General features: G+C 37.7%; 2 long non-coding RNA genes and 7 other non-coding genes across 9 annotated transcripts; all 9 read left to right on the forward strand.

Annotated features, from left to right (window-relative positions):
- The first annotated feature begins 896 nt into the window (after positions 1 to 896).
- Positions 897 to 979, forward strand: trnas-cga (transfer RNA serine (anticodon CGA)). The gene has a single exon. It is a non-coding gene; the product is annotated as a tRNA-Ser (tRNA).
- Positions 980 to 1,555: 576 nt separating this feature from the next.
- On the forward strand, positions 1,556 to 1,637 carry trnas-cga (transfer RNA serine (anticodon CGA)). The gene has a single exon. It is a non-coding gene; the product is annotated as a tRNA-Ser (tRNA).
- Positions 1,638 to 1,980: 343 nt separating this feature from the next.
- Positions 1,981 to 2,062, forward strand: trnas-cga (transfer RNA serine (anticodon CGA)). Its single transcript has one exon. It is a non-coding gene; the product is annotated as a tRNA-Ser (tRNA).
- Positions 2,063 to 2,405: 343 nt separating this feature from the next.
- trnas-cga (transfer RNA serine (anticodon CGA)) lies at positions 2,406 to 2,488 on the forward strand. The gene has a single exon. It is a non-coding gene; the product is annotated as a tRNA-Ser (tRNA).
- Positions 2,489 to 3,064: 576 nt separating this feature from the next.
- trnas-cga (transfer RNA serine (anticodon CGA)) lies at positions 3,065 to 3,146 on the forward strand. The gene has a single exon. It is a non-coding gene; the product is annotated as a tRNA-Ser (tRNA).
- Positions 3,147 to 3,758: 612 nt separating this feature from the next.
- On the forward strand, positions 3,759 to 3,841 carry trnas-cga (transfer RNA serine (anticodon CGA)). The gene has a single exon. It is a non-coding gene; the product is annotated as a tRNA-Ser (tRNA).
- A 206-nt stretch (positions 3,842 to 4,047) lies between these two features.
- trnas-cga (transfer RNA serine (anticodon CGA)) lies at positions 4,048 to 4,129 on the forward strand. The gene has a single exon. It is a non-coding gene; the product is annotated as a tRNA-Ser (tRNA).
- Positions 4,130 to 4,727: 598 nt separating this feature from the next.
- LOC135730066 (uncharacterized) lies at positions 4,728 to 9,290 on the forward strand. Its single transcript, XR_010525860.2, has 4 exons — positions 4,728 to 4,991; positions 7,079 to 7,156; positions 8,015 to 8,092; positions 8,539 to 9,290. It is a non-coding gene; the product is annotated as an uncharacterized lncRNA (long non-coding RNA).
- Positions 9,291 to 18,591: 9,301 nt separating this feature from the next.
- LOC135729615 (uncharacterized) lies at positions 18,592 to 21,958 on the forward strand. Its single transcript, XR_010525718.2, has 5 exons — positions 18,592 to 18,883; positions 20,374 to 20,430; positions 20,571 to 20,634; positions 20,921 to 20,982; positions 21,142 to 21,958. It is a non-coding gene; the product is annotated as an uncharacterized lncRNA (long non-coding RNA).
- Positions 21,959 to 26,431: the final 4,473 nt, after the last annotated feature.

Below are 26,431 nucleotides of genomic sequence, written 5' to 3' on the forward strand. Positions count from 1 at the left end.
TAAAGAGGAGAAACGTTATTTTGTTCTCATTATATCGTATTACAAGGAGAATTTGTTTTTCATTTTTTATATTTATAGTGAAGTAAAACGTTGTGACTTTGTTTATTTAAGAAAAAAATCCTGAAAAGAAGTGCACTAAAGAGGAGAAACGTTTTTTTGTTCTCATTATATCGTATTACAAGGAGAATTTGTTTTTCATTTTTTATATTTATATTGAAGTAAAACGTTGTGACTTTGTTTATTTAAGAAAAAAATCCTGAAAAGAAGTGCACTAAAGAGGAGAAACGTTATTTTGTTGTCATTATATCGTATTACAAGGAGAATTTGTTTTTCATTTTTTATATTTATAGTGAAGTAAAACGTTGTGACTTTGTTTATTTAAGAAAAAAAATCCTGAAAAGAAGTGCACTAAAGAGGAGAAACATTTTTTGTTAACATGCTACTTGACAAGAGAATTTGTTTTTACATTTTTTATATTTGTGAAGTAATCATTTTGTAACTTTGTTTATTTAAATAAAACAAAAGTAACCAAAAGTTGTTTCTGAACAAAAGCTTTTGTAGTACTGATTAATAACCCAAAATGCAAATAACAAAAACAAATGAAAAGTCATGAAAATTCATTTAGATTTAGGTTGAAGACGCATTTACCTTAATTATTAAAAAGTATCGGTATTGGTATCGGTATCAGGGATACTGGCCCTGTATTTACTTGGTATCGGATCGATACCAAATCCAGCGGTATCGCACACCTCTAATGGCCGAGAGGTTAAGGCGTTGGACTCGAAATCCAATGGGGTTTCCCCACGCAGGTTCGAATCCTGCTCACCGCGTCCTGTCTTATAATATTATAAGACAAACCATCTTCGATCATCTCCTGAAGCAAAGGTGTCTTGTCAGCTGTGATGGCTGAGAGGTTAAGGCGTTGGACTCGAAATCCAATGGGGTTTCCCCACGCAGGTTCGAATCCTGTCTTATAAGATTGTTACATGGTGAACTTTGCGGCTTACACCCACACCTTCTCACAGCGTCCTGTCTTATAAGATTGTTACATGGTGAACTTTGTGGCTTAGACCATAGACTTCATCTCTGTGATGATCACAGTCATGAAGTCTATATGATCTTTGTTGCTATTGATGAATCTTATTTGCATGACTGGTGCTCCACAATGCTCCACAAACCATCTTCCATCATCTCCTGAAGAAAAGGTGAATTGTCAGCTGTGATGGCCGAGAGGTTAAGGTGTTGGAATCGAAATCCAATGGGGTTTCCCACGTAGGTTCGAATCCTGTCTTATAAGATTGTAACATGGGGAACTTTGTGGCTCACACCCACACCTGCTCACAGCGTCCCGCCTTATAAGATTGTTACATGGTGAACTTTGTGGCTTAGACCATAGACTTCATCTCCGTGATGAAGTCTATATGATCTTTGTTGCTATTGATGAATCTTATTTGCATGACTGGTGCTCCACAATGCTGAGATGAAGATCATTTTATAATCACAGCAGTGAGACAAACCATCTTCCATCATCTCCTGAAGCAAAGGTGTCTTGTCAGCTGTGATGGCCGAGAGGTTAAGGCATTGGACCCGACATCCAATGGGGTTTCCCCGCGCAGGTTTGAATCCTGTTCACAGTGTCCTGTCTTATAATATTATAAGACAAACCATCTTCGATCATCTCCTGAAGAAAAGGTGTCTTGTCAGCTGTGATGGCCGAGAGGTTAAGGTGTTGGAATCGAAATCCAATGGGGTTTCCCCACGCAGGTTCGAATCCTGTCTTATAAGATTGTTACATGGTGAACTTTGTGGCTTAGACCATAGACTTTATCTTCGTGATGAAGTCTATATGATCTTTGTTGCTATTGATGAATCTTATTTGCATGACTGGTGCTCCACAATGCTGAGATGAAGATCATTTTATAATCACAGCAGTGAGACAAACCATCTTCTATCATCTCCTGAAGAAAAGGTGACTTGTCAGCTGTGATGGCCGAGAGGTTAAGGCGTTGGACTCGAAATCCAATGGGGTTTCCCCGCGCAGGTTCGGATCCTGCTCACAGCGTCCTGTCTTATAATATTATAAGACAAACCATCTTCGATCATCTCCTGAAGAAAAGGTGTCTTGTCAGCTGTGATGGCCGAGAGGTTAAGGTGTTGGAATCGAAATCCAATGGGGTTTCCCCACGCAGGTTCGAATCCTGTCTTATAAGATTGTTACATGGTGAACTTTGTGGCTTAGACCATAGACTTTATCTTCGTGATGAAGTCTATATGATCTTTGTTGCTATTGATGAATCTTATTTGCATGACTGGTGCTCCACAATGCTGAGATGAAGATCATTTTATAATCACAGCAGTGAGACAAACCATCTTCTATCATCTCCTGAAGCAAAGGTGTCTTGTCAGCTGTGATGGCTGAGAGGTTAAGGCGTTGGACTCGAAATCCAATGGGGTTTCCCCACGCAGGTTCGAATCCTGTCTTATAAGATTGTTACATGGTGAACTTTGCGGCTTACACCCACACCTTCTCACAGCGTCCTGTCTTATAAGATTGTTACATGGTGAACTTTGTGGCTTAGACCATAGACTTCATCTCTGTGATGATCACAGTCATGAAGTCTATATGATCTTTGTTGCTATTGATGAATCTTATTTGCATGACTGGTGCTCCACAATGCTCCACAAACCATCTTCCATCATCTCCTGAAGAAAAGGTGAATTGTCAGCTGTGATGGCCGAGAGGTTAAGGTGTTGGAATCGAAATCCAATGGGGTTTCCCACGTAGGTTCGAATCCTGTCTTATAAGATTGTAACATGGGGAACTTTGTGGCTCACACCCACACCTGCTCACAGCGTCCCGCCTTATAAGATTGTTACATGGTGAACTTTGTGGCTTAGACCATAGACTTCATCTCCGTGATGAAGTCTATATGATCTTTGTTGCTATTGATGAATCTTATTTGCATGACTGGTGCTCCACAATGCTGAGATGAAGATCATTTTATAATCACAGCAGTGAGACAAACCATCTTCCATCATCTCCTGAAGCAAAGGCGTCTTGTCAGCTGTGATGGCCGAGAGGTTAAGGCATTGGACCCGACATCCAATGGGGTTTCCCCGCGCAGGTTTGAATCCTGTTCACAGTGTCCTGTCTTATAATATTATAAGACAAACCATCTTCGATCATCTCCTGAAGAAAAGGTGTCTTGTCAGCTGTGATGGCCGAGAGGTTAAGGTGTTGGAATCGAAATCCAATGGGGTTTCCCCACGCAGGTTCGAATCCTGTCTTATAAGATTGTTACATGGTGAACTTTGTGGCTTAGACCATAGACTTTATCTTCGTGATGAAGTCTATATGATCTTTGTTGCTATTGATAAATCTTATTTGCATGACTGGTGCTCCACAATGCTGAGATGAAGATCATTTTGATAATCACAGCAGTGAGACAAACCATCTTCCATCATCTCCTGAAGAAAAGGTGTCTTGTCAGCTGTGATGGACTCGAAATCCAATGGGGTTTCTCCGCGCAGGTTCGAATCCTGCTCACAGCGTCCTGTCTTATAAGATTGTTCCATGGTAAACTTTGCGGCTTACACCCACAGATCACAGTGATGAAGTCTATATGATCCTTGTTGCTATTGATGAATCTTATTTGCATGACTGGTGCTCCACAATGCTGAGATGAAGATCATTTTGATAATCACAGCAGTGAGACAAACCATCTTCCATCATCTCCTGAAGAAAAGGTATCTTGTCAGCTGTGATGGCCGAGAGGTTAAGGCATTGGACTCGAAATCCAATGGGGTTTCCCCACGCAGGTTCAAATCCTGTCTTATAAGATTGTTACATGGTGAACTTTGTGGCTTAGACCATAGACTTCATCTCTGTGATGATCACAGTCATGAAGTCTATATGATCCTTGTTTCTATTGATGAATCTTATTTGCATGACTGGTGCTCCACAATGCTGAGATGAAGATCATTTTATAATCACAGCAGTGAGACAAACCATCTTCCATCATCTCCTGAAGAAAAGGTGTCTTGACAGCTGTGATGGCCGAGAGGTTAAGGCGTTGGACTCGAAATCCAATGGGGTTTCCCTGCGCAGGTTAGAATCCTGCTCGTAGCGTTGTTATAAGATTGTTACATCACAGTCATGGGAAACAGACAAACTACTGAAGTAGAGGTGATGACAGAAGTCCTTATGGTTCTTGATGCACCTAAAACATCTGATGTTTATATTTTGGTCCCACAGATCACAGTGATGTGGAAACAGACAAACTACTGAAATAGAGATGATAACAGAAGTCCATGGCTTCATTCTGAAGCCTCCTTTGGAGGCAGCATTCCAAGGCAAGAAGTCATCAAGGAATGTCTACATCCAATGTTTGCAAGAAACTAATAAAACAAGAAGAAACTTTGTGCATCAGGCTCGTTCAAATCCTCAGTGATACACACGCAGTGTAAGCAATTCGTCAGAATCGTCTGCAATCATCGACAAACTTCGACTGTTGGTTGAACCCTATGGGTTGAACTGGCTCATTCAGTTCTTTTTGAGTCCGGCGTGCTATTTCAACTGTGCGTCCTGCGTCATCAACCCGGAACCTATGCCTGAGCCTAAAGTTCGATTCAGTTCGATTTATGAACCGGCTCGACCGTTTACTTCCTGAGAACCGGCTCAAAAGAACACTCTAAAAACTCCTGGGTTATTTCTTCAACCCATATTCTGGGTTATTTGTGTTGGGTTAAAATTATGGGTTATTTTTTCAGAGAGTAACCATTTTCTGGGTTATAGGGCTAATATATTGACCCAATTCCTGGGTTGTTTGGGTTTCTGGGTTATTTTTCAAAGATTAACCCATGTTCTGGGTTAACGCCCCGCCCCCCGCTGTTCTGGAATTTTCTCACAACAGTCGATTGAAATAACTGTCACCGGAGTTCGCGGCGCGATCGATCCGTTTTGGCCTGGGCTTCTTCGTTGTGTATTCAAGGTAAGCAAGTATTTTAAGTGTCAATGTAACGTAAACTTTCTGTGTCCATGTCCCCGTTGCTGTCACGGTGAAATCCGTGTCATGTTTTGTGTCTGTCCTGATTACCGTCACCTGGACTATTCATTGATTAATTACCTTCCTCATCACACCTGTGCATTGTTAGTCTGTCTGTATTTATACCCCTGTTTGTGCTATACTCACTTGCCGGATCATTGTCGCCATTTGTCTCCATCCTGTCTGTTCCTGTTTATTTATTCTGCCTGTTGTTTGATTCCCGTGTTTTTTTTCTATGTTATTTATATTAAATGTTATCCTTTTATGTGAAACCTGCATATGTGTCCTGATTCCCGTTTCCCGGCGTGACAGAATGATCCGGCCATATTGGACGCAGCAGGTTCACGGAGGGCAGCTCCCCCAGGAGTTTCGTCGAGGGGGAGTAGTGACATTGGGGTTCATTCCCCATCAGCCCCGATGTCTCTTGGGGACCACCGTGAGCGATCGCTCGCTCCTGCGGGCCTGCGGGAGGAGGATCGGCCCAGGCGGTCCCCCAACGGTTGAGTCGTCGTCGACGGTCCCTCGGAGGACCACCATCCTGCTCGCAGGGGGATCCGGAACGGACCACGCCCGATCATTTCCCCGGGGTGGCTACCGAGCGAGGGTCTCCGTTTCCGCGAGGGGATGGGAGATGATTTCCGGGGGCATCTGATCGTCGACGATTCCCAGGAGGGGGGTAATTCGTCTGCCTCGGTTCTCGGAGCGATCGCTCCGGTTCTCCTGGCGTAGTCAGGCCAACCGTCCTGTTGGTCTCATCCCGGCGGCTGCCGGCTTCGCCAGGGTCCCCAAGCCCTCCACCCCTCCCTTGGACTCTCGCTACCAGACTTTGTTTTTGTTTTGTGTTTATGTGAGTGTCTGGTAGCCACTCGTAGAGGGAGGGGTTATGTCACGGTGAAATCCGTGTCATGTTTTTTGTCTGTCCTGATTACCGTCACCTGGACTATTCATTGATTAATTACCTTCCTCATCACACCTGTGCATTGTTAGTCTGTCTGTATTTATACCCCTGTTTGTGCTATACTCACTTGCCGGATCATTGTCGCCATTTGTCTCCATCCTGTCTGTTCCTGTTTATTTATTCTGCCTGTTGTTTGATTCCCGTGTTTGTTTTCTATGTTATTTATATTAAATGTTATCCTTTTATGTGAACCCTGCATATGTGTCCTGATTCCCGTTTCCCGGCGTGACAGTTGCTTATCTCATTGTTACCGGTGAAAATACGATAAGTACAGGGCAGCTATGACTTCGTGCAACGTTAAGGGGGTCGGGGTTTAAGGGGGAACACCGGACGAGAAGCGCCGCGTCGTATATAAGACCACTCGAGGTATCCCGCACTTTCTCCGTTTATGGCCAGCAATATTGTTATGTTTAAGGACATTATGGAATTAAGATATCAATACTATGTTATGATTGTACTGTATAATTAAATACAATCGTTGCTGAGTCTGCAGTCTGACCTCAGAGCGTCCGTAAACTGAATGAATTTAGAATATCACCTGAAAATCCAATATCAACAAATTTTCATGAAAGTAGCTGATTTCTGTAAATGAATGTAAAATTTAATGTACATTACAGCACATGGTGAAGTCTGTATATACATTAACGACGAATTTGAGACAAATAAGTGTAAATTTAAAACTATGTACATAGCTCGGCGCCGCATACAGACGCAAAATGGCGCCGCCGGTACACACACATACTGTACCCTGTGTCTCTTCGTTCCCTAACTCCCGAGGTCGTGAATCAGTTTATCATGTACACAGGTTCGGGCACTGGTAAGGACTTTAGCTCACTTGACATTGGGACACTGTTCACTTATTATCCTGTGGTGTGGCTGCTTAAGCGTGTTGTGATCACTCACAGCTGTTACTCATCAACAACCGGCAAAACCAACCATTGCGTTGCTTTGAGTTATGTTTACCAGCTGCACCATGCTTATAATATTATAGAATGCTCTACTGGCTGAAGTAGTGAGATTTAAAGAAGGGGGTCAAGTCTTCAAATTGTTGCTAACCTCTATATGTTTTCTCCAGGTCTTTTTAATTGGACAGCTTTGTCACTGATAAGTTAACTGAGTGGCGGCTGTTTGAGCTGACAGAGACATTTTTGAGGTGAGCTTTTTACTCTTATTGCCCTCATATCATCTCTCTATAGCTAAAAAATTTTCTTTAAAGGAAAACTACACCGTTTTTCAATATTTTACTATGTTTTTACGTCAACTTAGATGAAATAATACATCCCTGTCTTTTTCAATGCGTGCAGTACATCGTGTACAGCATGTCGTGAATGTGTTAGCATTTAGTCTAGCCCAATTCATTCCTTAGGATCCAAACAGGGATGAATTTAGAAGCAACAAAACACTTCCATGTTTTCCCTATTTAAAGATTATTACATGAGTAGTTACATGAGTAAGTATGGTGGCACAAAATAAGAGGTGACAATATTTTAAGCGGATTAAAAAAATGAGAACTATGTTGTATGGCGGAAGAGCACTTAGTTTGCAGCACTTAGACCTCTGGTGCAGTAACATCACTCCTGTGAACTCTCCCATCTTTTTCAAAATCAGTGTGATGAGTGATGATGTTACTGCACCAGAGGTCGAAGTGCTGCAAACTAAGTGCTCTTCCGCCATACAATATAGTTCTCATTTTTATCAGCTTAAAAAATTATTTAGTGCCACTATATTTACTCGTGTAACTACTCATGTAACAGTCTTTAAATAGGGAACACATGGAAGTGCTTGGTGGCTTCTAAATTCACCCCTGTTTGGATAAGGAATGAATGGGGCTAGGCTAAATGCATTAATAACGCGCTGTACAAAGATAAACTGCATGCATAGAAAAAAGACAGGGATGTATTATTTCGTCTATGTTCTTACCTTAACTTAGTAAAATATTGAAAAACTTTTTCTTTAATAGGGCTTAAAGGGATAGTTCACACAAAAATGAAAATTCTGTCATCATTTACAGGCTATCTATAGGGTTGAGAAGAAGACTATCCGGCATTCCACTGAAGAGTCCTGGACAGCGTTCATACACCAAATGTCTGTAAGTACAATGGACCAGTTTCTCAGCACCACTCTGAGAGAGAATATTCTTAATTCTATAACTATACTGTTCATGTGAAAGAAGGCTATACAAGGGACATGTTTCATGTGGAAGCTAAAGGGTGAATCCTGGTTTAAAAAAACAACTTCAAGGTTCCTCGCAGTTGTATTTCAGTTTTGGGCGATGCCATCTAAGGTAGCAATCTGACTAGAAAGTTAAGTTAAAGATGTTTAGTTTCATTACTCCGTGGTTCTCAACCCACATTTTCTTGTACACATTCATGACTAACTCAAAATGAAGACACCAATTAAGAACCACAGCTCATTTGGCTTCCTTGTACAGTTAGTATCAGCATTATAACACAAACTGGTAGTCTATTATCTTGCTAACAAATTAGCTTTCTACACAATATTCACTTTATATCTTTCTGTCTCTGTCTGTTTTAGGTTGGAACAAATATGGTGGAATACAGTGGCGGCTCGTAACTGCTCATCCGAAGATGCGCTAATTCAAAATAAGTGTTCAGATTGTCACGTGTGTGGTTCCCTTTTCCAAAATATGTGTCCTGCGTGTCAAGAGATCCGGTGTGCATCACGTGTTTTGTCAAAATAAGTGCCTGCTGCACATGCGTCAAAACCATTTATGATACAATAGACGCTCATGTTCCTAAAATACACGCCAGACACTTCCTTAACAGTAAACTCTTATTACGCATGAGATTATGTGAGTATCTGGCAAACGCGAGCATCTCTTTTATCATAAACCCTTTAGACACGTCTGCAGCAGGCACTTATTTTGACATGACACGTGATGCACACAAGATCTCTAAAAGCGCAGAACACATATTTTGAAATTACAAACCACACACATGACAAGCTACATACATGTTGTGACGAACTTTGCATCAAGCGTCCTCGAATAAAGAAGTCACCGGCCGCCACTGGTGGAATACCTTCAGCAATCGCAGCCGTTCCCCTCTGGGAGATCTCAAGCTGCACACAACCAATGTTTGAAGACTTAAAGCCTCAAGTTCAATCCAATTTTTGAATGTTGTCAAATGTTTGAGAGAGAATGTTTAAGTGTTGTTTATTTTTCTATTTTTCCTTTGTAATGTTATTACAGTGTGACCTAAAATAAATAGGTCCAAGTGTGCGTTTTTATATAGAATTTAATTGAATCCAATAAAAATTTAAAACTGCTTGAAGTGTGTAAGTGTCTGAATTTTTTCTTTCTGAAATAAGGCATAGTGGCATAGTTACACAATTTAGGTATCTTTGACCTTTGGTTAAAAAGGATCTACTAATTTCTGGGTTTTTCCACCCAGATATTGGGGTTGTTCTTTTGACCCAGAAGTTGGGTTATATTAACTACAATTTTGGGTTATTTTAACCCAGAAGTTGGGTCAAAAAGAATAACCCATTTTTCTGGGTTGAAATAACCCAGAAATTAGTTGGTCCCTTTTTAACCCAGGAGTTGGGTCAAAAATAACCCATTATGGGTTGTTTTTGACCCAGGAGTTTTTAGTGTGAATGATTCGTTCAAGAACCCAACATCACTAATCTAAAATATTTTGGGATTGGAGGACTGTAGTTGGGAACCACTGGCTTACACAATGCATATTTACTAATAGCTGTCTGATCAAAAAAGGCTGCGTGTAAATGCTCCCCAAGAAGGATTGGAAACAGATCATTCAAAAGACCACAAATAATACAAATCTCAACAAATAATGAATGTAATACTTTGGGACCGTCACATTTCCATAAACTAATACAAACACACACTCCTGGCAGAACTAAAGACGAAAAACACAAACTGCAGCGTAGCGGATGTGCAGCCATGTTTAACAACAAACATGAGAAAAATTTCCACTGCCAAAATAATCAACATATACACATGCACAAACACGGACAGACACACACAGAAAAGAAAACTACAAGCAAACAAGGCAAAGACACGAAAACATGCCCGAGGGAATGTTTCATTGCTAGGGTTGCTTTTATTTTATTTAAGCTGTCAACTTTGTGTCAAAATTTTCTTTTCTTTCAATCCCTTAGAAGTTATGTACTGAAAAATAGACAAAAATGACTAAAATGCTGACAGAGTAGGGGTATAGAGCAAGCCAATTATTAGTCTTTCTATTGACACTTCATTTACATTTGTGTAAGTAGACTTTATTGAGTGAATAGCATTGTTAGATTTAAAGTGATTTAGAAGTTATTAGAAGAAAATTATTGGAGACTATTTTTCTCTGTGTGGAAATCAATGCAGCTACCTTTAACTAAACAAAATTCAAACACACAAATGCTTTCTCCCACACAACATTATAGCAGTAGTAGCTGATCAGTGAGAAGCCAGTGGTCCCAGTCCTGAGTTTTGATAGATGGCCATTAGCAAAATGCCAAGACCATCACTGGGGGAAACTGCTCTGATGAATGTTCAGGGAGTAAAACATACACAAAAACAAACCTGACAAACATACTGACAAACAAACATTTAAAGCATGCACTTATACACTCATGCATATACACTCAGAAAGGGTAACGCACCAAAATAACGTGCAAAGAAATGTGCGCACATTGAAATGATCCACCCCGCATTTGCGCAAAGTCTAGCCAGGGGAAGTAAACTCTTCCCTTCGGAGATATTTATAGATGGACTAATTCCCCAGAGAAACTGTGCAAACACACAGACTCTTACACACCAGGAAAATACAGTCATGTGTATACACACATGGGCATTTGTTGACATCTTAACACAGGAAAGAACACACAAACATCATTGATATTTGTGACTCATCTAAACAGCAACATGCGACCGTATGTTTGCCGTCCTGTAATAATTCATATTTTATAAGCAGTGTTTCATACGCATGAACATAGGCACGTACGCACACGCTTGTCATTTCACTAATGGTTATGATAATGGACTGCAAATTTCATCAAAAACAGACGGCTTTACCAAAAAGGGGTCGACACATCTGAAGCAATAAGCCATGTACTGTTTGTCATGTAATATACTAACGCAATTTGTTTTATGATCCAACCTTACATTAGGTTTGTGATGTGAATAAAAAGCTCTCCTTTGATGTATGGTTTGTTAGGACAGGATAAGATTTGGCCGAGATACAACTATTTGAAAATCTGGAATCTAAGGGGGCAATATTGAAAAAATAACCTTTAAAGTTGACCAAATTAAGTCCTTAGAATAGGTTTAGATAAATTGTAACAAGGCGTAGTCATGGACTAATCTAAACCGTGTCCGGAAAACCGCCCCTAGATGTGTTGTCCTAGACACAAGATGTATTATTTTAACACATTCGTTTTAAGAGTGCAGTTACAATAGAGCTGCTAATGGAAAATATGTGCACGAACTTCAAATCTTCCCATCTTCCCATCCTCAGCACCTGTCTCATGCACTTTTACTTTGCATAAATTACATTTTTTATTTTAGTCTATAATGGCAGCAATCATTTCAGCACCAGCTTCAGAGTCCCCAGTCTCTTTCTGATGAATAGCGTCCTGCATGAATAATGTGTATGAATTTCCTGCACATATAACATCATTTTATCTTTTAGTGTGTAAAATTATATGCTTACACCTAGAGGCCACCAGTAATGAATTGTAAATCAAAGCAAACTTTACTCTTTACTAAAAATAATTGCCATGCCACGGCCATTTGCGTGCAACAGGCACATTGTGCGTCTTGCTCACAGATGGTCATTTATATAGAGCTTATATGCTATGAAAAGCATACTGATCAAACATACAGCTATAGCCTGAATGCAATGTAAATCACTTTGGATAAAAGCGTCTGCCAAATGTGTAAATGTAATGGTATCTGTTATATGAACCTCACATTGCATTCAAATTTTTATTCTGTTATGTTTTAAGTGGAAATTAAAGAGCATGTGTTTATTTAGGGTTGTCAGATACAGGGTTTACAATTACTCCTTGTAATTGTAAACTCCTGGTTATAGCAAGAGGTGCATTATAATACCTAATGTCCTCATACAGGTCTAAACAACCATGAAGGTGACAGAAATTCATAATTTATAATGTAATGCTACAGCTCAACGGGTAGAGGATAATATAGATTGAATGCACCGTAAGTTGCTTTGAAATAAGTCTGCCAAATGCATTACTGTTATGAAATTAACTATACTGTACCTTTAAGAATAAAATGTGCAATTTGAAATTGTAAACAAATGCAAATTTGTTTAATGCACCTGAACAGTTTTGACTAATCTGACTCTCTTTTCTTACACAAGGGACAAAAAAGTTTGTTTAGTTAAAGCTTTTAAACCTCACATATGATAATGAAACAAACATGCACCCTGCTGTGCTATTTTGTTTAAAAAAACAAATAGCGCAACAGACAAACAAATTCCCTGATAACTGCTTTTATTTATTTCAAAGTAAATTACCAGGAGTGTACACAAATTACAGATGAGAGAGTGCAGTCTCATGCAAATGAAGCCTTCTGTGTCGATGCAATCTTATCTCCACAACTTAACTGGAAACGGATTTACAGAGGAACTAATGTGCACGCATCAAAGAAGGAGAGACCGGGTAAAGTGCTGCCAGATTTATAGACAAAATAGGAAACAAAAGACAACACTTGGAGAAATCAAGGGCGAATTCCAGAAGTGGCTTACATTGCGGAAGACTGAATAGTGTGTATGCCTGACATATGGTAAGACGAGTGGACACACCAAACAGTGAGAGAGGATCTATTAAAAACAGAAATCCATTTAGAAATGGTGATATGACGGCAGGCGGGCACCACTTTAGAAGCACGTTTTTAATTTCCACACAAAGAAATGAACAAACACTCAAGGAGGCTCTTCACAGTATGCTAATGAGTGGTGCATTAGAAACTGAGGTGCAGAGGGAGAAAACAGATTCACGGACAGATTCAGGCTCTAGGGAAAGCAGGTGTGTGTGAGAGAGAAAGCTACTTCTTGTAAATGTAATTCCTTTTTAATTCCCCCCTAATAATTTGAAAAAGAATGGGCTGTTATGTAAACAACACAAAAAATTAGCTACGAGGTGATGACACAATTGTATGCACACAATCATCTGGAGGTTACAGCTGTAATGTATTCTGAAATTATTTACAGCACAATAATCAGACCTGGAATCATCTGAAACCAAATTTATAAAGATTTCTAGATTATATTTTATAGAAACATTATATGCTTCATTCGGATGATTATTTTAAACAATATAATACTACAGTTTTTACATGTATTATGGAATGGTTCAACAATACATTTTTGATGTGATAATCCTGATTTTTAAATCACAGCTTTTAGTTTATCACGTTGTTGTTGCGGTGACTTTATGGTGCTGGTGAGGTTTGCTTTTGTTGGCCTTTTGCTTCAACAGATTTGGAATTTAATGACATACAGAACTGATGAGAAAAATGCAAGGAGCTCTTGAAAAAGTCAAGAGACCAGTCCAAATATGCCTTTAATGTGTATGTTCACACAGTACATTATATGCAATGCCCTCCAGAGGCATGTGTCTTAACATAGAGGCATAGGTAGGCAGCTGCTTGGGGCCCCCTACAGCAGTCATATTAGGGAGCCCCCAACCAACCTAAAAAATAAATAAAAAATTAACCCTTATCATCACGAACACTTCAAAAGCATGGTAAATTCTATTAACAACTTTGAAGTAGTAGTTAAAATGTCCAGTTCATGATTATCTGTCACTACACACATACACCACCTTCTTTCACATTGAAATGGACGAGTCCGTAACGGTGCGTGCTGCGAGAAACACGAAAGATAAACATAGAGTGACAGGAGGACTGGGAAAATACATGAACAAGGATGAATCAAGACAAATATAAACGCGAAAATAAAATAAAACGATCTTTCCCAGTCGGCTTAAATAAAAGAAGAAAGCAATGATGGGGCTTTTGGGCTGCTAGTAATAGCCATAGCCCTACACTGATAAAAATGATTTTGTGGTAAAGTAAATAACGTTACTATAAAAAAACTAATTGAACCCTTATGTTATGTTGGGGATGTTTTCATCCAATATGGGGTGCTGTTGAGTCTTAATGTGGCCACAACTTTCTCTGTGTTTCAGCAAATGGATTGATTTTTTTGTGACAAATCTTATTTTGACACATATTTTGGGAAAATGTGATGCAATTTTTTTTTAACTCAACAATACACTGTGTGCAAATTTACAACCCTTTCGCTATGTTCGTTTTTTGCATAAATCTGTTAATCAACCTCACTCCTTTTTTCTCTTTAATTTTAATTTAATTTTTCTCTTTAAGATTTGTACTCCTTAAATGCCAATGAGTTTTTAAAAAACTCACTCAAAACTGATTTGGGCAAAAGAACACACACACACACACACACACACACACACACACACACACACACACACACACACACACACACACACACACACACACACACACACAAACACACATTCTGGTTTCCATGTTTTGTGGGGACATTCCATAGACATAATATTTTTAATACTGTACAAACTGTATATTCTATTCTATTCTATTCCCTTCCCATAACCCAAACCCTAAACCATCTCAGAAAACTTTGTGCCACTTCAGATTTTCAAGAAACATCATTCTGTTTGATTTATAAGCTTGTTTCCTCATTGGGACCTCAAAATGTCCCCACAAGGTAAAAAATATACTTGTATTCCTATCTGTGTGGGGACAATTGCCCCATTGATTTAATCTCTATTGGGTTTCATTGTGACTATTAGTTTGTGTAGTGCTAGACTTTGTGTGTTCTCTGCTTTCCATCCTCAAAAAAATTCTGTTCTCTTTTAAAGATCGGATAGGGGGGCCCCATACATACAATCGCCTTGGGCCCCCAATTAGCCAAATCCGCCACTGATGCCCTCTATAAGTGTTGGGACAGTAAAGACATAATTGCTCTGTTTGCTGTGAAGACAAGTAATGTGAAGGATGAATATGAGGCAAAAGAACTGGACTGTCAAATAGTACTGTTTTTGACCCTTGGTCTAGCACATAGTTGAATAGAGACACAGCCTTAGACAGTAAATGTGACCTGTGCTGTCTAAATGAGTCGACTAGCAAAATCTAATGCTCTAGTCACTGAACATCTAAAATGATCTTTATTCGAGAGGTGTACCATCCTAAATGCTTAATTAATACACAAAGGATGCGTGTCCATCCACTTGGGCGTCTGACTTTTGGTTTTGCCTCAAAAGCAGACAAGTAATGTTTTTAGAAAGACATGTTTGTTAAACCTAGTTATATTTCCTAATTAAACTAAGGCAGAGTGCTGGCTTAAGCTATAATCCCTCTCCGGGAAACCACCCCAATATGCTCACATCAGACATAAGTATTAAAAATCCAAACGTGTTGCGTATTGCTCCGTTAAGTTGGTAAATTGTTAAAACAGGTGAAAAATAAAATGTGACATTCTGTACTTTGGTCTCATATTCACCTTTTAGTGTTTAGACATTTCTTCACACCACAGCAAAAAGAGCGATTTTGCCTTTATTTTCCCAATTCTTATGGTGGACACTGTATAAATTGCATATATCCCACTGTTATTGTTACAAAGGCCACAAATGCACTGCCGATATCTGTTAGATGGTTGACTGGCAGAGGACATGACAACCTGACCCAAAGAAACATCTATTTGACAGCATCTGTAACTCATTACACTGGAAAAAGAGTGTTACCAGAAATTCATTCATCCCCAGTGCAGAAGTCATTCAGGGTTTTAGGATTTTACCTCATCAGCTCTCTCAGTAAACCTAGAATTCTTTCATTTCTAAAAGATTTTCATTTGAGATTTTGTCAAACAGGTAATATACAGGTAATTACTGAATTTCTTTTAAAGTTTCAAAGTTCGCAAAAAGTTCAACATCAACTTTTTATACTGTTAGATGGGTTTAGTAGCAAGTAAACTAAATATGCCAAAACAAATTTTATCCCTTAGGTTATGTGAGTGGAATAATCTATACTCACAAAGTTTCTCTAATCCTCTCGGTGCTTTCTTTGCCAGTTTCTGACTGAAACTGCTGCTCAATTTTATGATTTTGTTTCTCTATGTAAACAATTACAGTAACTGTGATTGGTTGTTTTTCATGCGATCAGACCTTCCCAATTGTCCAAATAGGTGGTTATTGTCTAAAATAAGGTGTGTGCAGGACCACACTTCGTGCTGATGGTCAAAAATCTGGTTATGTGACACTAATGGATAGTCACTTACTGTGTCCTTGTCAACTAAAAGTTTATTACAAGCCAAAACATTTCTGAGAGCCTTTCACTTTTTGACAGCGGGCAGTAATGAGGAGCGAATCCAGTTTCAATGACACAGGCACATTTCGGGCAAGTTGCATTATGATAGCACCCGCTCAGGTGTGCAATGCAGAAAGAGGAAAAGGAGGCATTGCACCACGTGCTGGCAGATAACAGGAAAATCCTCACCTGTGTTTTTCAGCAAAAAAATATTTTTAAGAGTTTGCCTTTTCATAGATAAATTATATTTGGCATGCTGTCTAAAGGGAGGACTCTGAGCTCACAATATAAGCTTTAACAATATAATATAAGCTCAGAGTATTCCCCCCTTTTTAACTGGAATAGATGTTCCAGCAGAGAGTGAGGCGATGAGGTGGAGGAGGATGTTAATGGTATATTTTGATGCGTTTTCTAAGCGAAGCTGCCTTGAAGCCATCTGCTTCAGTCATCACCTTACACTGACAAAAATACAGAAAATAGCACAACTATATTTCTCTTTATATTCCCCTTGAGGCTGCAGATTTAATGTTCCCAGTTTGGTTTAGGACAGAATGGTCTAGGTGAAACTGCTTCTACTTAATTTAAAATATTAATTGCTAATTACAAGATCAGTATTCACACTCAAAGTTAATTTAAATATTTGCATAAAATCTAAATTTCTTACTATCTGGTATGTCTTCCTTTTACTTTAATACCCACATGCTTTTGAGATGACATTTCAGACCTTACAATTGTGCCCACACACGTGTGCTACAGAATACATGCATATAAGCGCAAGAATGGTGCAGTGGTAACCAACAGATTGTTGTCCTCCTGACAAGCTTAATGACAGCAGTGTGACCCACTGATAACGCCGAGAAACAATGAAGATCTCTGTGTGCCATGAGTTAGGCCATCACTTTGGATTTTTTAGGTTTGCACATGTGTTTGTTAGTGTGCGCTGTGTAATTGCAAAAACAAGGTCACCCCTCCTGACACCCAAAAGTCAGCCTGCAGCACAACACTTAAATAGATAAAAATACAAAGAGTTTTTGTTATTGTCTGGATGTGCGTGTAAATAACTAGGTTATAATCAATCAAAGGCCCACATGAGCTTGACTAAGGCGCCTGGCTAGATTATGGTGTGGGGAATCACAATGGTGCTGGTACTGTATGAGTTCCATTCTGGGTACTAGGGTGCCATAGGCCAGGACCAGAATGAATTTTAATATCGAACCAATGTGATTTTAAAGGCATATATTATGCAAAATCTACTTTTACAATGTGGATGAGAACACAACCACCCTACAATAATAAAAAAATATTTAAAGTCCTTGTTAAATTACAGTAAAGTACTGGCAGCTGGAATCACCAGCATCCAGTAGGTAGACTGTAAATTATTTTAGCTATTTAGCTAGCTACATAATTGTTGCTAATTTGTTTAAAGGAAACACCACCATCTTTAATATTTTACTATGTTCTTACCTCAACTTGCAGTAATTTACAGTTACCTGCTGTTAAAAATATTACAGTATTCTGCTGTAAAACAATGTCCCTGTTAAATTACAGTAAAGAACTGGCAGCTAGATCCACCAGTATCCAGCTGTAATTTTATAGTCTACCTACTGTAATCTGAAACAACAGTATATTACTGTAAAACGTTACAGCCATTAAACAAAGCTGCACATGATAATACTGTCAGGTGTGTGGTTGCCCTTATTTTGTTATTTTGGTGCTCCTTCTGTAATTTCAATAAACAAACTGCTAGAAGGTGAATATTTAAAATTTGCATTCTAAAATAAAAGACAATGAAAATGCATGCTAAAAATGCATAGTTTTTATTAAAGCTGTTAACATAATGCATTCAATAAATGACACAATTTCTGCTTCACAAGTGATAGACTGAACAAAACATAACGCCAAATGAACATCTTTTTGCAAAAAAGAAAAAAATGCTGTGACTTCAAATAAAAATTTGGTTAGAGAACACACAATGATGTGACTTTACAAACATATGGTTGCAGAACAAAATGCCTTAGTTTACCTGATTAAATAAAGCATCACTCAAAGTCCATCAGGTTTTTAAAAATGTGACCACCAGCTGGCTGGCTTCTGTTTCCCTCTCAATGTGCTCACTAATTAAGCATCTTAAATGTACAATAAGAGAAGTAAATATTATGCAGTTAAGAGAGACAAAACCCACTGAATTCAAATGTTCTAGGTTGTTGCCATTATGGCAGTATATCTGCACTGTTAGATGTCGCTGTAGATTTAGCAGTACATTACTGTAAAAATCCACAGTACTATACTGTATGTGTACATTACAGTACAGTACTGCAGTTCATAATGCATTCTGGGTAAATTTGTTTGAGCGGGAAAATTTTACAGTATATTTTGGTCTTGATGTAACCTTGCTGTAGCCATTGCTGTAATGTGCCAGGTGTACTTGCAATAATCAGAGAAAGTGCGCCAACGTCAAATCACACAGAGGGAGAGAGAGCACAACTCCTGGCTGCAGCTGAAGGAGGACGATTGATTTCTGGCAGTTCGGTAAGTTTGAAATATTTCTGTTTCATGAAAACTTAATTTTTAGTTTAAGAATGTTGTCAATAGTTTGTCACAATATTGTTTTAAACGTGCAATGAGAGAGAAAAACGGTCGCCAACAAAGTTTCAATCTCCCTCAGAAAGTAAGCTTAACGTTACACACAGATGTCTACCGCTGCTTTAACTCGCTTTACACCTTTTTTTTAATGAATATAGGGTTGTTTTAACTAAATTATGAGGGTTTTGGTGAGTTTATATTGTGTTGAAAGTGTGGTGACAATGAAACTATTTTTAACGAAATGGACAAAGACAACCCGCCAGCGCGGTCTTGCGGTCCCAGCATAATGGTCGTTTATCTCGGCGTTTCATCTGTTCAGTTAGCGTCAGAGAAAAGTATTAAGTTCGACTGTTTGGCAAGGCTGACTCGTGGTTGTAAACAGTCAGGACTTGTCACACCGTACACAGCATACTGTAGTACTGAACTCCTCCACAGAAGTGAAAACAAGAAACCTCATAACTGGATACATGCATCGAACTCATCGCAGCTTTAACTTCTACCAAATATCATTCAGACCTGGGCTCATCTTAATATCAGATGAACGAAAGGGATTGCCGCGCGTATTGTTGTTGTTATTATATTACGGTATATCATCAAAAGCAGAGAATATCTTCTCTAAAGCGTTTTACACGTCCAGTAAGTTGTCCAATACATTTTTATGGCATATTGTTTCCACCACTTCAGATGCATTACACGCTGTATATAAGTTTCCAAAACACATCAAATCAATGCACGAAAAGAGAATGGGCTCCGCATTTACGTACCTTTGTCTTCTCGTCTCTGTCATCTGATCCTTCATCTCTGGATTTAAAATACGGTAGTCCATTATAACATCGTGTAGGAAACTGGCATCACCAGGATTGCTCAGATTTAGGCGATCATGTTTATCTTTAAAGTGAGCAGCTAGCTACTTGTTAAAAAACTTTGCGTGACATAGTGTTACACCGCAGCCGGTCCGGGTAAAACATTAAAGGGACAGTCTTTTTACCTTATCACTATAAATCGCTATTTTCTGCACTAAACGAGACATTTTCAGAGATTTTCTGTAGACAAGATGTTATAATTAAAAAAAGACTTATTTAGATATTTATATATAATATATAATATAACAACTAATATATATATATATATTTGTTTTACAACTGACTTAACACTTACAGTAATGTTTTATTTGTTAGCATAGCATGATATTAGATTTAAACACTTAATACATTTTTAAATCAATCACTTTGTCTCTGCACAATGAACATTATCAAATATTATTAATGTTGTAAAATATATTGTTCATTGTTAGTTCATATTAGCTAAGGCATTACCAAATGTTAAGGAATAAACTCTTATAGTAAAGTGTTACTAAATTTTCTTTTACCATTTCCTTCACAATGTCTATTTATTTCTATGGCTAACAGATTTTGTAACATTTGTCTTTTTTACAGTCTTACCATTGCTTGTAAGCTGGATTGGGTAAGATGGATCATCTTTAAAGGCACCAGGCAAGTACATGATGTACAGTTACAAGTCATGTATTTTTTCGACTGCAATATTAAATGCTTTCACGTCACATGCAAAATTACACAGGAATGTGGCTGACTTTTTATTTGTAGTTTACATGAGTGTCCTTGCACTTTTATAGGAGTTAAGGCAGATGTGGAGGCACAACGGGTGATACCAGACACACACCAAGCACATTATGTTTGGTAAGTTTGCACTTTACCACTACAGTTTCTTTAAATACCCATGTATACACTCATTCACTCATTCCCACACAACACTGTAACACGACCATACACAACATGTACACAATTGTCTTAGTTTGCCATGTAGAAATATACAAACAGAAATATTCAGACTTTGGTTATAAGAAATTTAATTTAATAATTGTATTTATTTAGCAGAGGTGTCCCTGGACTTTATTGACAAAAGATTTTGTTTTCAGAATAAAAAGTTGTGTCCAAATCAGTAACAATTGTACTTTCTGTTCAGGACATTCAATCATGACATGATCCAGGTGGATGCTGTCCATTGAGGAAAGAGTTTGTTCAGCGGTAAGTGAATCTTCTGTATTTTAATGTAATTAGGTGTGGAACAGTAGAATAAGAGCAAAAGGTTTCAGAATAGGAGTAAATTCAAGGCTGAGTTTAATTTTTTAAGAATCTTTTTCTATCTTATATTTGTTGACTTAATGTTTATGATATTTCTAACAGGTTTCTGGATAGAATTAATTCCAAAGATGGGAAAAAGTGCACATCCAGACAAGGAGCAAGCAAAAAGACAAGGAACTTGGTGCAGAGAAAAGCTGTGGCCATTAACCCCTGTGAACAGCTTCATGCAGTCGCTGATTGAGTTCGAATGGACGACTTCAGTAAAGGCCACTGTGGTCTGTCTGCCACAGTTTAATTTTTTATTTATTTTTAGTGTTCAATGAAATTCAAGTAGAATATTTAAAACTATGGGCCAGTGTTGTTTTTACCACGGTGAAATGTTACCTTTTAGTCGATGATGGACTTTAAACTGAAAACTTCAAACTATGGAACAGTGTTCTATTTGCCAGAGTTAAATATGTTACAGCAGGGGTCTCCAAACTTGTTTATACTTGTTGATTTTATTTTATGTTACTTGATTATATGTTTATTATTGTTTAAAATCTTGTTTTAAATATGTTTGTTTCAATTAAATGTTTTTTTTAATAAAATTTTGATACAAACATTGCTTGGATTGCCTTTTAATTCATTATGTTTTAATTTAGCATTTTTACCATATTAATAACTATAGATTTAAACCTAAATCTCTAGCTATTTTATATAATATTATTGTATTAACTGTAATAAGTAATAAATAGTATTTATGGGTCAATATAGACATTACAGTAAATTACTGTAAAAATAGACTACTGTAATAAAATATTGTAAAATTACAGTACAGTACTGCTTTGTAACTATACAGTACTAGTTTGTGTACTGTAAAATGGTATTACAGTACAGTACTGTAAAACCAAAATACAGTAACTTACTGGCAACCGTGCTGCCAGTACCGTACTGTAAAAATACAGGGAAATCGTTAACAGTGTGCCTCAGCAGCATTACAAGTATTTCAGCTTCGGAGACCTGAGCATCTTTAAGAAATGTAGACACAGGGCCGGCGCCAAGGGGGGGCATTCGCGGGCAGTGCCCCCCCAAACAGGTTGTTGTGCCCCCCTAAAAAGTTTTTTATTAATTTAATATATATCAAGAATAATTAAAATAAATTAAACATTGAATGTTTCGTGATTTGTAATGTAATCAAATGAGGAAAATGTAGTTGATATATGTTTTCTTTAATTAAAATAGACCAGTTTCTCTGATTGGATGTATTGCCGCGTCTCACCCGTCTTACGTCTTTAGCATATTTGTGACTTGATACTAGCAACGTGTTTTTTCGCGGCATTTTATGGATCGTGTAAAATATGGATATTAGAACATTTAGAACGAATCAGCACCGCCTGCTTCATCTGACTTCATGCAAACACAGACTGGCTCAAACTCAGAGATTAGAGGTCGAGGTGGAATTTACAAATCTACAGGACACTGTTTTAAGGAAGTTTATGTTCGTACACGCCGTCTTCAGCTATTTTAAAGGTAAGTTAGCGTTGTTTTAAATTACGTAAGCTTAAATGTGAAGTGTGGCTATAGACCGTTAACAGCATTACGACGTGATTATGGTAAAGCGGCTTTTTTCAAGCCAGGACGCGGTGTGCGCTGCGCAAGAGGTGTAAAGAGTAGCTGAAAGCTATACTTGAGTAAAAGTACAAATTCCTTACTGTAAAAATTACTCCACTACAAGTTACAAGTCACCAATTTAAATACGACTTGAGTAAAAGTATTAAAGTAACCCAATTTAAAAGTACTCAAGTATTTTTACTCGTACTGAATGTTGGCTCAAAGATGCACTAGTCCTCAACACAAAGAGACATTGTAGGTCTGGGCAGTGAAAACAAAGAAAGTTTATTTATGAGGTTTTATTTCCTAATATAGAAAAGAAATCAAACACCTCAAAATTTTGACCTGGCAGAACAAACACAGATTAAACATAGTCATAGTCTTTTGACTAAAATTTAATTTAGTATTAGTCATATTTTTGTCATCTGAATTGATTTAGTTTTAGTCTAATTGTATTCAACTAAATGCCATGAGATTTTAATTTAAACCCATTTAATTTTAGTCTAGTGTCATTGTGTACTTGAATGTGCCATGCTGAAAAATATATAGCCTAACTTTGTGATATAAATATATGGTAACACTTACAATAAGGTTCATTAGTTAACATTAGTTAGCTACATTAGTTAACATGAACTAATAATGAACTGCACTTATACAGCATTTATTCATCTTTGTTAATGTTAATTTCAACAATTACTAATACTTTATTAAAATCTTGTTAACATTAGTTAATACACTCCGAACGAACATGAACAAACAATTAAAGCTTAATTTTTTATTAACTAACATTAACAAAGATTAATAAATAATGTAACAAATGTATTTCTCATGGTTTGTTCAAGTTGGTTAATACATGAACTACTGTTAACTAATGAACCTTATTGTAAAGTGTTACCAAATATTCTTATATAGGCCTATCCTAAAAAAGATATAATTTTAATATTTAAAAAATTCCAGTAAACTAAAATTACACTAACAGAAATATGATAATGCATATTAAAAACGTGAAGTTGTTCATTTGAAAGATTAATTGTAAACACATGTAGTACGTAACACCACTATCTCACATTAAGTGCACTACATTTCTTCCGTCATGCATCCCTCTTTACAGTAAATACATTACAGCATACTTGATTAAATGTGAGGACAGTGAAATTGTACACTTATTATCAATCTTATAATGTACTTAAGTTACTCGGGCAATCAGTACAGGACCTCGTTGGTTTATATTGGCTTATATAGTAAGTTATATCAAGTTATGTACCAGCTCAGGTTAGCTGATAAGGTAGCATCAGAGTATATAAACATTTGTGCTTGCCTTTGAGTTGCGCGATGACCCTCCTGCAATCGCGCATCACTTTTGTTTTGATTGTAGCATCACATGTTTAACAAAGGGTCCCTTGACTGAAGCAAATGTGATATGCATCCATATGTTTGCTCTTTATCTCTTCTCACAGACCAGACGCGAACTTTTCTCTACAGTTTATGACATACGCAGCACGCAGATGTCCGGCTACGGTGGCTCAACGCAAGCCATTCAGCGTTTGACATCAAAGTACCGCGAGACCAGACTTCTCCATATGCATTTAATTCGCTCTCGCAGTACTTTGATTTCATACAATTGCTCTGCGCAGCACCAAATGAAGTCCCTCAGTTGTGTGTTTGCGTGTAACCTCGCGACCACAGATTCTATCCAACATCACCCTCTGACACTTTCGTCTCGTTTTTATTTGACGAATAAACAATGTAGCGAGTAACGTTAAGTGTCATTTCAAATGTAGTGGAAGAGTACAAATACATAGTCAAAAATGTAATTGAGTAGAGAGTAAAAGTTGCCTATATTTTTGATACTCAGTACAAGTACAAAGTAGCCCAAAAAATACTTAAGTACAGTAACGAAGTACATTTACTCGAGTACTTTACACCTCTGCGCTGCGCTATGAAACCCATTCATTTCAATGGCTTGCGCCGCGCGAGGGCGGTTTTTTGTTGCGTAGAGCAAAGCGCGAGCGCAGTAGAGCTCAGCTTGCGCTCACGCCGCGGTCGAAGTTCAATAGTTTTGCACATAGTTTGTGGTCTTTGCACTTTATACAGGAAATGAGCTGACAGTCTGTACCAGTTGTATGAGTGTGTGCTTGCACTGTATTTGTTGTTTAATGTCTTGTTTTTGCAAGTTATTGTTGCTATTGCGTGCCCCCCCCCCGTTGGAAGCCAAATGCCCCCCTGTTAGTTATTGTCTGGCGCCGGCTCTGTGTAGACAGCAGTGTTAAGTAGATATTTTTATGATTATTCTCCTAAAATGGCAAGATAAAAATACCTCTCACCCCCATGTTGTTCTAAACCTGTTTGATTTTCTGTATTATGATGAACACAAAAGAAGATATTTAAGCTAATTAGCAAGCTAATGCAACTAATTGTTCCTAGTTTGTTTAACAGGCAGTCCATTTGATATAAAAATAGAATACATCTCTTTGTTATTAGTAATTAATTAATGCAAATATTTAACAGAGACTTTGATTTGTTAGCACTTACCTTAATAAATAACGATGAGGAAAGTCACAAGCATCAACATCCACACTGTCCACTTTGGTGTTAGCATGGTTAAAGTTGAAACAAATATCATCTTTTTTAAAGAGCACCCATTGTCCGATTTACGTTTTACATTTTCTTTGGTGTGTAATTGTGTAGTAGTACATTAACGATATGCAAAATGTAGAAACCCCAAAGTAAAACATGAGTTATTGTCTCCAACGTAAATCTCTTTTCTCGGACTACAACAAACACACAGATTGTAGGCAACAGTTTACTTCCTGGGATTGAAAAATTATACAAGAACGACAATATCATAATTCCTTCCACTTGGACTGTGAGTTAACTCTTGTTAGCAACTATATCTTTCAAACATGGTAAGGAGCGTCACATTTCCAGCTGACATCAGAGGTATTCAGGCCAATCACAACGTACAGATTAGCTGGCCAATCAGGGACACAGAGCTTTTCAAATCCCTGCATTTCAGAAAGAAAGTAAAATCTTGGGCTACAAAAATGTACGGTATGTGGAAAATAATGTGTTTTTTTACCATAAACCACACAAACACATTGCATTATACCAAATACACAAAATAACTTTGTTTTTAGCAATGAAATAGGTTTTCTTTAATTCTGCTTCTTATTCTTCCTTCTCATATATAAAATATTTAATATCTGTAATGTTAAATCTATTTGCCCGTTGACTGTTGTGTCGTGATTTTCTTCAGATCAGTAATGAGCAGGCTACGGGGTCACATTTTTTTATAGAACAGAAAATACTATATTATCCTGTAAAACTGAACAGTAACTTCTTGTTATATGCTCATCAAATTCATTGTCATTTACAGTATTTAACTGTATTTGTGAAGAACAGTATATTACTGTCGAAAATCCTTTTTTTGAACAGCAATTTTTTTACAGTGTTTCTTTTTAATCCCTGTTAAACCAAAGCAGTCTCGTTAGACATATTGTTTTAATTCTCTGGTTAAAGGAATAGCAGGGGCGTAGGCAGAAATTGTATTTTGGGCGGGCCGGAGCAAAAGTGAGTGGGCCTATAGTTTATCAGAATAAAATTACTTAAATAATAAATAAACCTTAGAGTGGAAAAAAACAATAGACAAACTGCAAAAACAGTGACATCTTTACTTTTCAATTTTTGGCGAAGTCAATAATAAAACACTGTCTAAACATGTTAAACCAACAGAGCTCAATAAAGGCTGGACAAACCAGGCTTATTCAGGCTAGTCCAAAAACAGTTCACCTGAAATAAA

The sequence above is a fragment of the Paramisgurnus dabryanus genome, chromosome 11 (genome assembly GCF_030506205.2).
Source record: "Paramisgurnus dabryanus chromosome 11, PD_genome_1.1, whole genome shotgun sequence".
Classification (NCBI taxonomy): domain Eukaryota; kingdom Metazoa; phylum Chordata; class Actinopteri; order Cypriniformes; family Cobitidae; genus Paramisgurnus; species Paramisgurnus dabryanus.